This window comes from Sorex fumeus, unplaced genomic scaffold (genome assembly GCF_029834395.1).
Source record: "Sorex fumeus unplaced genomic scaffold, SorFum_2.1 ptg000081l, whole genome shotgun sequence".
In the NCBI taxonomy this organism is placed as follows: Eukaryota; Metazoa; Chordata; class Mammalia; order Eulipotyphla; family Soricidae; genus Sorex; species Sorex fumeus.
Window position 1 is genome coordinate 4,764,880 of NW_026606138.1, and position 17,007 is coordinate 4,781,886.

The 17,007-nt window shown below is 39.0% G+C and overlaps 1 protein-coding gene across 4 annotated transcripts in view; it reads right to left on the minus strand.

Annotated features, from left to right (window-relative positions):
* Positions 1–17,007, minus strand: part of FRS2 (fibroblast growth factor receptor substrate 2) — a 126,487-nt gene that overhangs the window by 49,181 nt on the left and 60,299 nt on the right. The window contains exons 2-3 of one of the 4 annotated variants that reach the window (XM_056130801.1): positions 12,372–12,467; positions 11,384–11,426 (exon numbers count right to left, since the gene is read on the minus strand). The exons of 2 other annotated variants lie outside the window; for them this stretch is intronic. The gene's annotated coding sequence lies outside the window, so the exon portion shown is untranslated. Of the gene's footprint in view, positions 1–11,383; positions 11,437–12,371; positions 12,468–17,007 lie in introns of all 4 variants that reach the window. One more of the 4 variants, XM_056130800.1, reaches the window with a different exon arrangement.

Below are 17,007 nucleotides of genomic sequence, written 5' to 3' on the forward strand. Positions count from 1 at the left end.
GGAAGTCAAATAGCTAAAACTCATGGACACACCAGTCTCCCAGGACAGAGACATGCCATACTCATGTGCTGCTACCATGCCAGTAGCCCAACCCACCTGCTCTACTAATAATCTCTGCAGAGACACCAGACTGTGAAAATTTTTTTCAGGTACTCATGTGTTCAGGCTGAGAACAATGGGATCTTCCTGGAGTGGGGGCCAGGAGCCGTCCTTCACCAACCCTCCTTATGCCCCGGCAGTCACTCCCACCTCCACAGACTCAAAAGCCCAGTTCTACAGACCCTGAAGTTTCTGAACTGTGCAGCCTCACATGCAGCCACGCGCAACCATATGACACCTCCAAATTCCACAATACTGAAATTCCAGTAGGAGCACATAAAATTAGATGGAAAAGTAACATAGATGCCAACTAATCTCAACAAATGAAAACAATATAACACAAGGCTCAACTAGTAACACCTTAATAAATTCTTAGACAAGGACTTATCTCTGTGGTGAGATATAACAATTTTTCACAAATTCTCTTTTACTGAAGAATTTTTTGTTACAAACAATATAAATTAAATTACTGTGTGTCTGCTAAGGGAGCAGGCTGGGGGTGGGGGTTGGGGAAAAAGGGGACAATGGTGGAGGGAAAGTGACAGTGATGGTGGGGCTGGTTTTCTTTTTTCTTTTTTTTTTTTTTTTTTGCTTTTTTGTCACACCTGGCAATACTCAGGGGTTCCTCCTGGCTCTGCACTCAGGAATTATTTACTCCTGGCAGTGCTCGGGGGACCATATGGGATGCTGAAAATTGAACCCGGGTCGGTCACTTGCAAGGTAAACGCCCTACCCGCTGTGCTATCACTCCAGCCCCGTGGTGGTGGGATTGGTGCTAGAACATCAATTGCAGCTGAAAGCTTGTAACAACTGTATTATAAACAACTTTGTAAACCATGGCTTTCAAATAAAAGTATTTTATTTTTAGAAAAATGAACTGTAGTCATTTTAAATCTTTCTACTAAGACTTCATTAAGTCTAGAGCATCTGATAGACAAGTCCTACCAAATAGTTATGGAACAACAAGTAATTACAATCTAAAATAAATGCCTTTACAGAACAGAGAATAAAGAAAGACAGCTTAAAATTCATAATGGGGATAAAAGGGCTTCAATAAACGGTGTTAAGAAAATTGGCTAGGGGCCCAAGAAAGAGCCCAGCAGGCTGGAGGGCATGCTTTGCATGCAGGAGACCGAGATCTAATCCCTGGCATAGCACAATCTCCAGAGCACCAAGCTGGGAATAACGCCTGGGACACTGCCAAGTGTGACCCCAAAACAAAATTAAACACATTAAAAGAAGTGTGGTTAGTACATGCAAAAAAAAAAATGAACTTGCATTCTCATCTAGTCAAAATAAACAAAAACAAACCCTAAATAATTAAGGGCCTAATCATAAGACTAAACATTAGGAGCCCAAGAGATAGCTTAAAAAGCCTGAAGTGCATACCTCGCATACATAATGCCCCATTTGATTCCTAGCACTCCACACATCTCAAGCACCAAACACCCACTGATGTACATTTGGTGGTCTTGGAACCATCAAGTCTACCCGCTGGTCAAATATCAACAGAAGTGGCCCTGACCTCAGAGCATCACTATGGAGGTACCCTCCTGTCCAAAAATGATCCCAAAGTATGAAATCCTTAGAAGAAAACATAAGGGAAACAGTTCCTGACAATGAATTGATAATTATTTCTTGGGTATGGAAACAATCCCCAAAAACAAAAGTAAAGAACAGGTTTTTAGACTAAATCAAAATGTAAAACTTTGTGAATCAAAGGGCTAGAGCAAGAGCACAGCGGTAGGGCGTTTGCCTTGCGTGCAGTCAGCCCGGCCGAGCCGAGTTCAATCCCTCCACTCCTCTCAGAGTGCCCGGCAAGCTACTGAGAGTATCTCGCCCACACGGCAAAGCCTGGCAAGCTACCTGTGATGTATTCAATATGCCAAACACAGTAACAACAAGTCTCAAAAATGGAGACGTTACTGGGCCCACTCGAGCAAACTGATGAACAATGGGAGGACAGTGTTTGTGTTTTTGTTTGTGAATTAAAGAAAACAATGGAGTGAAAAGGCAATCCATAAAATGAGAGAAAACATTTGCAAAACACTTATAAGTCAACAATAAAAGCAAATAATTCTCATTTTAAACTAGGTAACATGAAGTCAGGGAAATAGGCCAAAGAATATGTACTTTTTTGAGCCCAGGAACTAAATAGCATCTAAGTGCGGCTGGTAATGGATGGCTCTTCCCTCCTTCCCTTCCCCCCATCCTTAGGAGAGCTACAAAAGAAAAAGGAGACCGAGAGATAGTGGAGTGGGGAAGGCATTTGTCTTGAATGCAGCTGATCCTGCTTCAATCCATGGTACCACACACAGTCCCCTGAACACTGCCAGGAATCACTGCTGTCAGCGCAGTCAGGAATAGCCTGTTAGTGTTCCACAGTGTGACCCAAAACTGAAAAGGAAAAAGAAGCATGACAAGGAAGTGAAGCGATTGGAACCCTGTACACTAGTGGTTAGTGAATGGTGTAACATCTATGGAAAACATGATGGCAGTTCCTCAAAAAGTTAACAATTCCATACAGGGCAGGAAGCTAGTAAAAAAGCTGGAGCCCATTCCCGAGTCTGATCCTAGGCATGGTCCCCTGTTGACTGCCCCAACAGGACCTCTGGGCTGCATCAAGCAGCAGCACACGAGGCTGGACCCTGAACTTCCCGTCCATATAGTTGGGCTGAGGATCAATAGGAATGGCCACTGGAAACCATAAACACTGCTTGGGAGCCCCCAATGGCCCAAATATGAAATAATATATTTCTAGCAATGCCACTGTACTCATTACTGAACTGTTGAATCTATAGTCTAAAGAACCGGGCTGGAGATATGGTGTAGTGGATATGTGAAGTTCTAGATTTGTTCACACTATAAAAGAAAGAAAGGACTGGCACACATCCAAAAGAACAAAAGCAACTGGTGTTGGCATGGAAGTGGGGAGAAAGGGACTCTCCTTCACTGTAGGTGGGAATGCTGACTGGTCCAGCCTTTTTGGAAAACAATATGGATGTTCCTCTGAAAAATGAAAATTGAGCTTCCATTTGACCCAGCAATACCACTTCTGGGAATGTACCCTGGGGGGCCAAAACCACACAGCAGAAATACTACCTGCACTCCGAGGTTCATTGCAGCACTATTCACCATAGCCAGAATCTGGAAACAACCTGAGTGCCCAAGAACAAATGAATGGATAAAGAAACCATGGCACATCTACACAATGGAATACTATGCAGCTGTGAGGAAAAATGAAGTCATGAAATTTGCCTATAAATGGATGGACATGGAGCATATCATGCAGAGTGAAATGAGTCAGAAGGAAAAGGACAGATACAGAATGACTGCATTCTTGTGGTATATAAAATATATATACGTGTGTGTGTGTATATGTATATATATATAGTAGAACACTAATATCCATAGCCAGGGTAAACAGTGGTTAGGACTAGTCAGTGGTTGGAACCACAAGTGTGTGTGGGGCTGAGGGTAGTTAAGACAGAGAAGAGACCGCTATGATGAGAACAGCTGGGAATGATCATGCTGGTCAAGATCTGAGTGTTAAAAGTAGGCAAGGGATATTCTTGATAACCTTCAGGGGAGGGGAGGGGAGGGGAGGGGAGGGGAGGGGAGGGGAGGGGAGAGGAGAGCGAGGGAGAGGAAGAGGGAGAAAGAAGAAAAGCACATGCCAAAGAGGCAGGCAAGGGACGGGGATGGGGGGTGATGGGAGAGAAACTGGAGGCACTGGTGCTGGGAAATGTACACTGGTGGAGGGATGGGTGTTGGAATACTGGATGACTGAAATCCAATCATGATCAGCTTTATAATGCTCTAAAATAAATAAATAAATAGTGAAAAAAAAAGAGGAAAGAAAGGGGGAGGTAAGGCCTGAAAGTCAAAGAGGTACTCGTACATCAACAGTCACAACAGCATTCTTCACAACATTAAAAAGATGGATGCATACAACTATCCACCGATAGATAAGAAGCTAATATTTTATAGAAGCAATGGCTATTTTATTTAGCCTTTAAAATGAAACTGGATAAATGCTAGTAACGTGGATGAACATTTAGGATATTATGCTAAATGAAATAAGCCAGCAACAAATAGGTATCTATCTATTAATATGCTTAAATGAGGTACTGAGTGTAATTAAACAAAAAAAAAACATCAGAAAGGAGAGGCTTGGAGAGACAGGTCCTTGCTTGCCTTGCAGGCTTGATCCCCAGCACCACATATGGTAATCAGAGCACTTCCATGAGCACGTAGCGAGGAGTCCTGAACATGTGGCTCAAACCTACCGCCCCCAAAAAAACAAAAATCAGAAAGAAGAATTATAGTTTCCAGGGCTTCAGGGATAGGGAAATAAAGAGAAATTGTTCAAACTGTCTGAGGTTCAGCATTACAAAATGAAAAAGTTCTTAAGTTATTTATACAACAATATAAGTACACTAAAGACTACTGAATGAACTGTACACTTAAAAATGGTTACGAGAACACATTTTATGTTGGGTGTAGTTCACAAATAATCTACATATTTTTGATTATTTTTTAAAAAAGAGGTTTTAAATAATTCCAACCAGGGCAATATGAAAAAATAAAATTAAAGATCAATCTAGCTCATGAACAATGATACAAAAAAAAATTCTTAACAGAATATAAATTAAGACAAGCCCAATAATTTATTCTAAAGAAAATACAACATAACTTAGATGCTTATCTGAGAAACGCTTAGTTGACTTACTTGAAAATCAATGTAGCTGACCCTATTAACAGATTAAGGACAAAAATATTTCTTTTATTACGTCTAGAGTTAAGATATCTAGCAGTGATTTGAAACAAATACAACAAAACTCTGGGAAAGTGAGTAAAATCTGATATCAATACCATCAGAAGAAAAAACAAAACAAAGAAAAGTTGCAATTTCAAATAGTGGAATCTGAAAATATTTCCCCTGAGATCAGCAACAAGACAAGAAACAAGCCCATAATTATCTGAAGATATCTAAGATGGCACAGTAATGGTTTGGGGGTTGCCAAATTCACACAAGACAGGATTTAGAAACAAAAGTTGATTTATGAGAGGAAACTGCCTATCCAAGAGAAGATAAAAGTATTTCAGAAAGTATTTAAGTATTTCAATTATTCCTATTGGAGGAGTAACTGGTCGTCAACATGGAAAGAGTAAACCTGTGTCTTAGACCTTTCACAAAAATAACTGGGAAATCTAAAAATTAAATGTGAAAAACAAACCGTAAGTTTTAGTGAAGGGAAAAAGTCATCTTTGGGATCTCTAGGTAAGAAAAGTTTAAAAGAAATTGTTAAGGAAAAAAAAACCCATATATTTAACCATACTTAAATTATGGACTGGGGAGAGAGTTATAAAGAAAGTAGTCATCACATTATAAAGAAAGCAACACGTTATAAAGAAAGCGGTCATCAAAAGCTATCAAATATGCCAGATAAATTGCAAACAACTAACTGAATTTAAAAATATTTATCACTTAAATATTTTCATTTCTCTTCATACTTTATAAAGTAACTGAACAGCGATCATATTGAGACAAGGAAAATGATAAATGAAAAAATACAATGCTAACATAATACAAGGTTGCCAATATGCCAACCACTTCATATCTTAAAATACATCACAAATTATTCTCTCACTTAAGATCAACATAGCATTGCTGGGATCTAGAAACATAAATTTTAAAAATCCTCAAGTTTTGTCTCCATACCAATGTCTGTACCTATATCTTATTTCAAATATTAGCAATGATGCTTATGATAAAATCTAGTGTTTCAGTAACTGGGCTGTTGCTTTGACCTTTCCTACTGCTCCTTACATCATATTTTTACCAAATGTCACAACCTATCTCTGGATGTTTCAAGGTAGAAATATTTAATGTAGTAAGATAAAATCTCCCTTAAAGAGAGTAAGCCCTTTGTGTTTTTATTTAAAAGGAGCAAACAGAATATGTATTCTTAGGATTTCCAAGTAAATCTGGAAAACAAGTGTCCAAGAAATAAACAAAATTACAATGACCATCCATTCGAGGGAACTATTAACCCTTACTTATCTGACTGAAAGAGATGAGTTGGGAAAAAAAGCCATTTAGTCCAAAATAATTTTTAACAATAGAAACTATGCTCCTAGCAAATTAAACAAAATTTTCACATTCTATCCAGTAACAAATACCCTTCCCTTCACCTAATATGTGTGTGTGTGTGTGTGTGTATACACACACACACATACATGCAAAGTGCCTTTTAAATCTAAACTATAAACTCCCATGAAAACAAAACCATGTAACCACACAGATGCTCCCACATTCGGACTAGTTAGTACTTTCTGCATGCTGCCCACACAGCACTTTGTGAGCGTGTGATTAGGAGGAATGATGCACAATCACACCACATTCCTTCCCTCAGCTCACACATCAAGAACTTGCCCTCTCAGCGGCATTCTTCACCAAACAGCCATGGTCACCTAAGCAACCCTATGCTCCGAATATGGACAGCTGGTCCATTTAAAGTCAGCCCTTCTTGGCAGGGAAAATGCTTGTTCTTCAAATTGGGGGAGAGAGGAGAGGTTTTCCTTTCAATACACATTACAGAGGTTGATTTAACTTGATCAGCACTTTTGTTCTGTGGCAGCAATTTGTGTCAAGTTGCAACCTATTCTGAGTTTTGGGGGTTTGTTGGTGGGTTGTTTTTCATCCCCCCCCCCCATCTCAAAGTAAGTAGCTAAAAAAATTAAATCAAGACTGCTCATATGGAATTCTAAGGAAGAGTGGAACATGAAACAAAGATATCTGAGCTAATTATGTTCTTTTATAAAATGATAAAGGTATCCACCTTTCTGAAGCTAAAATTTACTAAAACTGAACTGGGACACCTGGAGTCTTAACTTAGAATCAAGAACTTGTGTTAGAAGATCTATCTCTTTAATAACAGTCTACTTTTGAACAAAAGCTTTGCTCGACTGGGAGTCTGATAAAAGCAATATACTCAATAAATTCTATTCCTTCATCCCATTGCATATGAAATCTCTTATAATCTATTTAGATTCAAATATAATACAGGCACTGAAATCAAATAGTGTATCCAAGGACCCTCCAGACCTAGAACAACCTAAGATGTACTGGGTGACTGAAACCCAATCATAACTTGCGTTTGTACCATAAAAGCTAGATCTGATCTAAATAACATCTTTCCAGGATAAAAGACACAAGTTTATCTACCATTCGCCTGACTTCCACACCACAAGCAAGTAACTTGGAGGAAGATGAATACCATATCCCAAAATAGGTGAGATAAAATGCTCATTCTAGGGGGCTGGAGCAATAGCACAGCGGGTAGGGCATTTGCTTTGCATACGGCCGACCTGGGTTCGATTCCCAGCATCCCATATGGTCCCCAAAGCACCTCCAAGAGTTATTCCTGAGTGTATGAGTCAGGAGTAACCCCTGAGCAACGCTGGGTGTGACCCAAAAAAGCAAAGGGAAAAAAAAAACTGATTTTATATTCACAAAAGAACTCTAGCCTCCTCTCCTCAAGTTAGAAACTTAAGTAAATAGGCATTTTGAGACAAAACAACTTTATAGTATTTATGCAAAGTTTGAAATAATTTTCTCTGTAACAATGATAGACAATAATTCGTGTTAATTTTATTGAGTGTTTATTTAAGTGAATCTAAGGTTATGTGACTATTATCTAGATTACTCATTGGTCATATCTATTTGGATATGTGTATTTTTAAAAACTCAGTTTGTATTTTTAAAAAATACTTAAATAAAAAAAGAAACTATATAGCCTGCTATTTTCTTAAAGCATGGGAGTATATTCAATAATGAATGTCATACCAAAATCAACATCAACTTTAGGGGCTTTTAGTCTTGCCACTGAAAATTCTACAGGGGGGTATGGTGGTGCCAGCAGGTCAATCTGTACCAGTGAGGCTTGTGTATCCGCAGACTGATGGTGCCTTCAGACTTCTAGATACCCCAAAATTGCTTTGTGCCTGTGGCCAGACCCCAACAACTTGGGGCCCAGTTTACCAAGAAAGCAAATGGCCAAAAGTTAGGTATGTGGGAGACACACCCACAAACCATCTCTGGCTCAGCTATATAATTGGAGGCAACTCCTCTCTGGTTCCTGATCAAACTGCTTAAAGACCATGATCCCAGGGACTCAGAAACAAATCTTGTAACCCAGCGACTTTTGGCAGAGATGCGTCTGGTCCCCGGCAGTAGATTACCGGCACTGGGTACCCCAGGTTGGAATAGGTTTCATGCCTTGGCCTGTCCCCCCTGGCGGCTCAGTGGCCACCAACCTCAAGAGGCCACTGGACAGTCAGGTTTGGGGCTTCACAGGATGAGGGTGGAGCTGGCCCTTTCCTCCTTGCCCCAATGAGAACCCAAGTCGCCACTCATGAACGGCCTCTCTGGTTCCTGATCAAGCTGCTTAACGGCCATGATCCCAGAGACTCAGAAACAAATCTCGGAACCCAGCGGCTTTTGGTAGAGATGCATCCAGTCCCCACAGTAAGTTACCAGTGCCGGGCCACCCCAGGTCAGAATAGGTTTCGTGCCTAGGCCTATTCCTCCTGGCAGCTCGGTGGCCGCCATCTTCCAGAGGCCATTGGACAGTCAGGTTTGAGCCCGCAGTGACAAGACACATGGGGCCTCACGTGATGGGGGTGGAACTGGCCCTTTCCTCCCCACCCCAATAAGACCCCGAGTCACTGCCCACAAATAGCGTCTCTGGCTCCTGATCAAGCTGTTTAATGGCCATGATCCCAGAGACTCAGGAATGAATCTTGGAACCCAGCAGATTTGGGCAGAAATCCCTCCAGATTTAATTGTTAAAATTTTGGAATTCCAAAATCGTGTGGCCACTACCGCGGCCAGGTGACATCATATGTTATTCATAACCAGCAACAGAAAACAAATTGTCTGCGGTTACTTTTTTGGCAGATCTGAGTGTTGGGGTAAAATGCCAAATAATAATGGTGGATATGGGGTCAAAATATTGAATGAAATCAAAGTAGAGAGAGAGTAATGTGAAAATCATCTGCCCCAGAGGTAGAGGGAGGGTGTGGGATGGGGGTATACTGGGGTTCTTGGTGGTGGAAAATGTGCACTGGTGAAGAAACGGGTGTTTCATCATTGTATGACTGAGACTTAAACTCAAAAGCTTTGTAACTGCTCTCATGGTGATTCAAAAAAAGAAAAAAAGTAACGTGGAGTTTATGCCCAATTCAATCAGTCTAATCCATCACTGAATAAATAGCAATACTCCTACATTAAAAAAAATTCTACAGACTTAAGCGTTGACATAGGACTATTACTTTCAAAAAGCCTTGCCATTTGATTCACTTTCCTGTTTTTGTTTGTTTGTTTGTTTGGGGGCCATGCATGTTAGAGCTGCAAGATGCTCCCAGCTCTGAGCTCAGGAGACTTCTCTGGCAATGCTCAGGGAATCATGCAGGGCTTGGGGTGTCAGGGACTGAACCCACATGCACAGCATGTCTCCAATCCTTTGAGTCTCCTCCCCTGGCCCTCAATTCCCTTTCAGAAGACACGAGCTGCCCTTTCATTTCACTACAGAATCAGCTCCACGGTTCCTCCTACATCCCCAAACAAAGTGGCCCTAGGAGCCTTCTCTCGCACAATGAAAGTGCTGAGGTTCTTCTGGTTCCTGCACTGGGTGGAAGCCCCTCTCTGACACCTCCCCTCTCGGGGTTGCCCACACTCTCAGGCCTTCTCTTCTAGGAGAGCAAAAAGATAACCAGGACCTGGCACTGTGAAGCTCCCATAGACAATCTCCAGTGAGGAGACCTGTGATAAGCTGCTTCTGGGCGCCTGTCTTTGAGCAATGCCTTAAAAAAAGGGGGAGGGGGGCAGAAAACACTGCAGAGGGGTTCCCAGGGGCTTCCCTGAGTCCCCATCTTAGAAGCAAAAAATAAAAAAGCATCACCTGGAAATGAACACTGATGCTGCTCTGCCTCTCTCCCTCACTAGAAGTTCTTTTATTTCACTCCTTTTTTTTTTTTCAGTTATCAGGATAAAAACTGATTAAATCTTTGGCAGGTTTGCAAATAGATAGAAAAGATGCATTTGAGATATTCCCCTTAGGACACAGGATACAGAAATGGTGGAATAATTTACAAAACAGTTACTGGCTTGGATAAATGTATTTTCAGTTGACAGATTGAACAAACAGTGATCACTGATACCTGTATCAAAATAACTTAAGGCTGTCAAGCAATTAATTTTTAGGTTTTTGGTTTGGAGGCCACATGCTTTCAGAGCTACTCCTGGCTTTATGTTCAGGGGATCCTGTGGTGCCAAGGATGAAACTCGGCCTCCTATATGCAAAGCACGTGCGGCAGTCTGTTGAGTTATATTCCTGGCCCAACAATTAATTTTAAATTCTTGGCATAAAATAATAAGGGGATTTTACTATCTTCTGACTTGAGCAGTTCATACTACACAATTCTAATAACTATTATAATGTGAACCAATAGCAATCATTCAGCTTATAATAGTAATTTAAAAAATCTTAAAGGTTAGTAAGGACACACACACCAGTGGTGTTGGAGGACATTTAGTCCACTGATCTATTTATATACATTTTCTAGCTAAGGAAGCATTTTATCTTAGAAAATTATATGTAGAAGTTATATAAAATCTTATCGGTAGAAATATGACTAAATAAGCCAAGAAACCTTCTATGAACCCTCTTCTCTCCAAAGTTATTTAATAAATGTACACAGAGATGAAAGAAAGAAGCAGTTCAGTGAAAGAAAAGCACATTTCCCCAGAATGGACAGATCAACTCCTCTCTCCCAGGAACGTTAGGAATCAGGGCCCCAGGGCAAGTGCAGCAGGTTACGGTGTCTGTCTCACAGCTGACCCAGGTTCATCCTTGGTATCCCACATGGTCCCTTGTGCATGGCAGGTGTGATCTCTAGAGTCACTCTGAGAACCACTGGGTGTGGCACAAAAGCCGAACAGGAAAAGAATACTAGGAGTAAGCTATGACCATGATATGCAATATCTGAGTTTCAAAGGTGACAATTTTTATCATACCTTTTAAATCCTAACCTAAAACAAGATAAACTATGTATTGCTAGCAAATTCAGAAGTAGTAAAGGAGTAACTAACAAATTTATGAGAATCTTATAATAAAGAAAGCTATGAAATAAATATTGGGGTGAAGAACTTGTTTAAAATTCCAGAACACTTAAGTTAGTATTCAACTATATTACTTTTTTTAACATGATTTCTTACCTTGTGAAATTCTCTTCGAAGAAAAATACATAAAATTGTGTTCCTAAAAAAATCTCAGGTAGAAAAATTGAAATGTTAGTTTCAAAGCAGAAACTCTCTTAAAAATGATAAGTTACAAAATTAACTTAGTAAATAATCAAAATACTATAACATTTTGTATTATGAAAACCTGAGATAGCAACTCTCTAATAATTTGAGATACTTATTCTATTTTATAAAGATACTTATTCTACTTCTCAACAAGTCATTTCTGATATGTGTAAAATTATATTGGCACATTTTCACATTCTATAATATCAGTAGACAATTGGCTTTTACTCTTGCTAAGATTTAATATTCTAAAAAATATTTTATTTTCTTAAATATAATTAACTTTGTAAAACTAAGATGTAAAGTTCAGTGGCAGTTACTCTATTCACAAAGTCATGTGTCCATCACTACCATCTAATTTCAGGAACATCTCATTACCCTAATAAGAAACACTCTACTGAAAGGTAAAATTTTATTCCCAGAGAGAAACATCTAAAATTTGATTTCAAAAGATATATTGAAAAACATACTCTTCGTAACACTATGACCAAATTTATGTTTTTTAAAAATATGATGAAAAAAGACAGAGAATACAAATACTTCAAAATTATAGGTAGCTCTGTTTAGGTAGTAGTATTAAAGTTATTTTACATATGAAATCGTAGCTTTATCAGATATATATAAACAATGTGTTTATATATATGTAATACTAAAGTTCCTTTATATATATAGTATGTATTTCTGACAAAGCTATGACTTCATAATATCACTATAATTTCAGGAAAAGGTAAAAAGTACACATTTTCTAGAACTATATATACATCTAAAATTAGTTCAATAACTCAAGTAAAAACATAAATACAAGCTGACAATTTTTTAATGCCCACTCTATATTTATTAAATACTTTTTAAAGTAGAAGAAATAAGAACAAACTTACAAAGTTGCAGTCACACTTACTAATATGGTTGAAAAGCCACAGCTGCATCTTATGTTATGACAAATTGACTCTTTCATCACTTTTACATCTGAGCATCTACTTCTTAATGGTCATCTCTGAAATAAAGATGAGGTAATTAAAAAAACTGTAACAAAAACGTAAGATCTTTAGACAATTATCTACATTTTAGGAACTAGAGGAAACTATCCCAACAGTTCTAAGTGACTTATTACAAAGCACTGGCAGTGGGCTAAAGAGTGGGTAAGGTACTTAGTTGCCTTGCATGAGGCTGACCCTAGCTAGCACTGCATATGATGCCCTAAGCAATGCAAGGAATGACCTTTAAGCACAGCGCAGGAGTAGCCCCCGACCACACCAGGTATGGCCCCCAAACCTGGAAATAAAAATATATACATAAATAAAGAGGAGCCCTAACACTGCACAATTATGAACAATAAACAAACTGCCTATTTGTTTCCACAAAGTAAGTTCCAGAGATTTGTCAGTTTTATTTACTGATCTCTTTCAATCACCTGAGGCAATCATTGCCATGCAGTAAGGGTTCAATAAGTTCTCAGAAAAGTAATTGGTGATTTAACATAACTTGATGAATTATTTAACCTGACAGTATTTCAAAATGGCAGTCTCAAAACACCACTTTTATACAACTGCACTATAGATATCAATGCCAAACAAAATCCATAAAGAAAACGTCATAGAGACAGGGCCTCAACTTTCAAGCAACTGGAACAAAAGCAGATATCACTTGGCAATTTTGTTGGTGTAACTTGGGGGAAAAAAAGACTTCTAGAAAAAGAAGTTTTAGCTATGCAATTCTGGTAGATATTGCAAAATATGACTTGGGCAGGGGTCTTTTTCTTTCTCAAACAAGTGTCTATTGAGTTCCTGTGGACATAGCTAGGAATCTATTAGAAAAAATCTCTTATAAGAACTGAGAAGTTGGCAGGAAGAGCACTTGCCTTGCAAGCCACTGAGAGAAGTTCAATCCTGAGTGTCCTTCAAACACCACCAGGACCAATCCCTGAGCACAGAATCAGGAGTAATCCCTGAGTACTGCCATGCAGGGCTCAAAAACAAACAAAAAGAACCCTCAATGGAACCCAGTATTCCCTACTTCCTATCTTGTAGCCAAATTAGTATTCTATATTGTTACTTTTTGTAAGAAAAAAAAATTTGGGAAATACAAACACAAATGCTGTGTTTCTACTTTTTCCCACAAAAGGATAAGACTACGTCAAAACCATCTTTAAATGGTTACAGAGCTGGGGCTGAGTACAGTGGTTAGAGCGTTCGCCTTACATGAAACCAACCTGGGTTCAATCCCCAGCATCCCATATGGTTACCTGAGCACCACCAGGAGTAATTCCTGAGTGCAGAGCCAGGAGTAACCCCTGCACATTGCTGGCTGTTACCCAAGAAGCCAAATAAATAAATAAATAAATATATACAAAGTTATAGAGTAAAGAGAAAACAGGGCAGTAACAGCTTGTAACTTGCTTTCAAGTTTGTATTGTGAACCATGTTTTAAAATAATATAAAACATAAAATTAACTCAAAAAGACCCTTCAAAATCTGTAAAAATAGAGGTTAAGGCACTTTGTCTTACACGCTACCGGTAGTGATCACTGAGCAGAGTAAGCACTGAGCACCAGCAGATGTGGCCCAAGCCATCCCCAACCCAAACTATAAAAATAAAGAACAGGAACAAACAAAGCAGACTATATATGATTTCAAGATACTAAAATTGGGGGAGGGGGGACTATGAGGAAGCAGGGCAAGCAGTGCACAGGAAACCTAGGGATAAGGTCAGGCAATACTCAGCCACTGATGGCTCCATGGTGATAACGACCAGCAGGTGCACACACGGAAGCTCTGGGGGGAGTGGGGGGGGCAGCATATGTGATGAGAGGATTTAAACTCAGGTCCCTGCTGAGCAGACCATGTACCCTGACTGCTAAGCTAGCTCCTTAGCCCCCACAATTTATCTTTTAGGTCTCCTGTTTGAGGACACACCTTGTACTGCTTAGGAGCTACACCTGGATTGGTGTTCAGGGATCACGGATGCAATCCAGGTCTCCTGCATGCACATTTTATGTTCCAGTCCACTGACCTATCTCTCCCGTCCCCATAAAATTTTTAAAGAGCATATTCTTAGGATGCATTAAAAAGTAAAAAAAAAAATCCTTTAAACTATACTGTAGTCTCCGTATTACAAATGCGGAAAAATAAATATTTGTCATAGGCAACCAACACACGAAGCATGAGAGAAAAGAAATTTGAATACAAAATTCTACAAACTTAAATGTGAACTGGGGTGCCAGTAAGAATTCATTATTTTACATGAATAAAAATATATATTACTCATTCTGTGCCTGTCACCTGAAGTGGTCTTGAAGCAATTATTATCTACTTTGAAAGCTAACAGATATATCATACTCTCCAAATATTAGTTTATATTTAAAATAAATGCTTATAATCAGAATATGAAAAAACCCCAAATGTCCAATAACAGATAATGGGAAAAAGAAGTGATGGTGCACACGCGCAATGGAATACCATGCAGCTTTAAGAAAGAATGATCAGTTTGACATGAACTGAATGGAACTGGAGGCTATCATGGTAAGTGCAGTAAATCAGAGGGAGAAGAACAAATACCAGGTGATGATCTCGCTCATCATATGAATATAAAGCATCATCAACAACAACAACAAAGAGAACAGACAGACAGTATCAAATGATAAAAAATTCTTAGCTCTGGATTACAGAACCAAGAATACCATGAAAGGTGGGAAAGGGAAAGAGGAGGTCACCTGGAAGTGTCATAGGACATTGGTGGAGTGTTTGGGTTACTGTGGTGGTAGTAAAGTATGGGGACAGTACATCAAAGCCATAAATGTTAACACTATTGTAAACATGTGACCTAGCCTTTTTTTTTTTTAAAGCAACCAATATGCCTGGGTATTTGCTGTACAGGCTATCCAAGAAAACTAGGGTAGTGTGAATAAAATTAGAGACCAACTTGGAAGAATACAAGGAGCCAAAAGCCAAGGACCAATTACTTAAAATATTCATCTGGGAAGTTGCCAGGCCATCTTTTCAAAACTAACTGTTTTGAAAACTGATAAAGGAAAAGAGTGTGGCCTTCGCCTACCTTAAACAACAAAAGTGCACTCCACCCCATCCTCCCCCGCCCCACACACACAGAGTAACTAAGCAGCCAATTAGTAAAAGCTCTTTTTTTAAGATTCCAAATAATAAAGAGGGAAATACATTAAAAAAAAACTCCATTTGGCAATTCCTAATGATATAATAGATCTGAAAAAAAAATGATCAATGGTTGCTATTTACAATGAATAAACCAAGTTAATAGAATCTGAACCCAGCAATTAGTCTGAACATCATTACTGAAGTCATCACTATCCACACAGAAATGATTGGTGTAGGAGATCCAGTTTCAAAGATTATTACCACGCTAACACTTCCACTCTTACATGGCCCAAGTCACTTTGGTGCTCATCTACATCTACTTAAATAAAAGTTTCTAAATCTCCCAGCTTCACCCTTGCTCACCTCAAAAGCCAGGTTAGCTCTTTACAAAAGAAACTTATCCTTGTGTATAAGCTGTCTAACTTTGTTTCTCTATTCCGAAAGTCAAATCCTAACAAATGCTCCATAAAAACTATAATCTGATTTTTCTTTCCCATTTCTCTAACCTTACATCCATTACTGTCTACACTGTTCATTCCATTCCAGTCATGTTACAACTCTTTCCCTAAACACACTACAATGTTCTCACTTCAGAACTGCAAAACTTGTTTTTCCCTCTGCCTGGAATATAACAGATAATCTCTATGGCTTAATCCTCCTCCAATTCCTTTTACAAGCTATCTAATTAAAGAGATGTGCCCTGGTACCCCAGGGCAAGCCCAATATATCCCCTTTGGAGTTCCTTATCAGGCATAAAATATACAAGAAGAAAGAAGTCATAAATTTTGAGTTGATAATTACTTAAAACCACAAACGTCATACTTTTTTTTTTTTTTGCGTCCACACACTGATAGTTAATAGTGTCTCATTTTAAAGATTCGTAAGATCCCAACTTTGAAGATGCAGTAAGGAGATAACTATCATACTGTAGGTTTTCTGTCATTTGGTTTTGAAATGATCTACATCAGAACTCTAGAAAAGAGTAGCAAAAAATTGAAATGAGTACCCTTTGAAAAGAAATAAACAACCAACAAAATACATGTTATTCCTTTTTCTTCTGCCAGATCAGGAATTTCTGTTTGGGACAATAGTAAAACGGTTCAAAGTAATCTTGAAAAAGTTTAACTAGTTTTACATTTGTCTTCCCTTGAGGCACCGTGACCACCAGGAAGTAGCAAAAGAACTCACTAACATGACTAGACTAGCTGTAACATGGTAGTGATGTTTGAACTTAATTATTTTCCTTTAAATAAACAAACTCCTCCAGGGATAAGGCCTACTCTGCCTTTTAAACCTCCTGTGTGTGGCTGGCAAGCTTCAGGGTCTTAAGAGAGAGATAGCCAGGGGACAGAGCAAACAGCAAGTATGACTCAAGTGATCACATTTAATAGTCTCTGAAGACCAAAACAAAGATACTAGTTCTGGCAA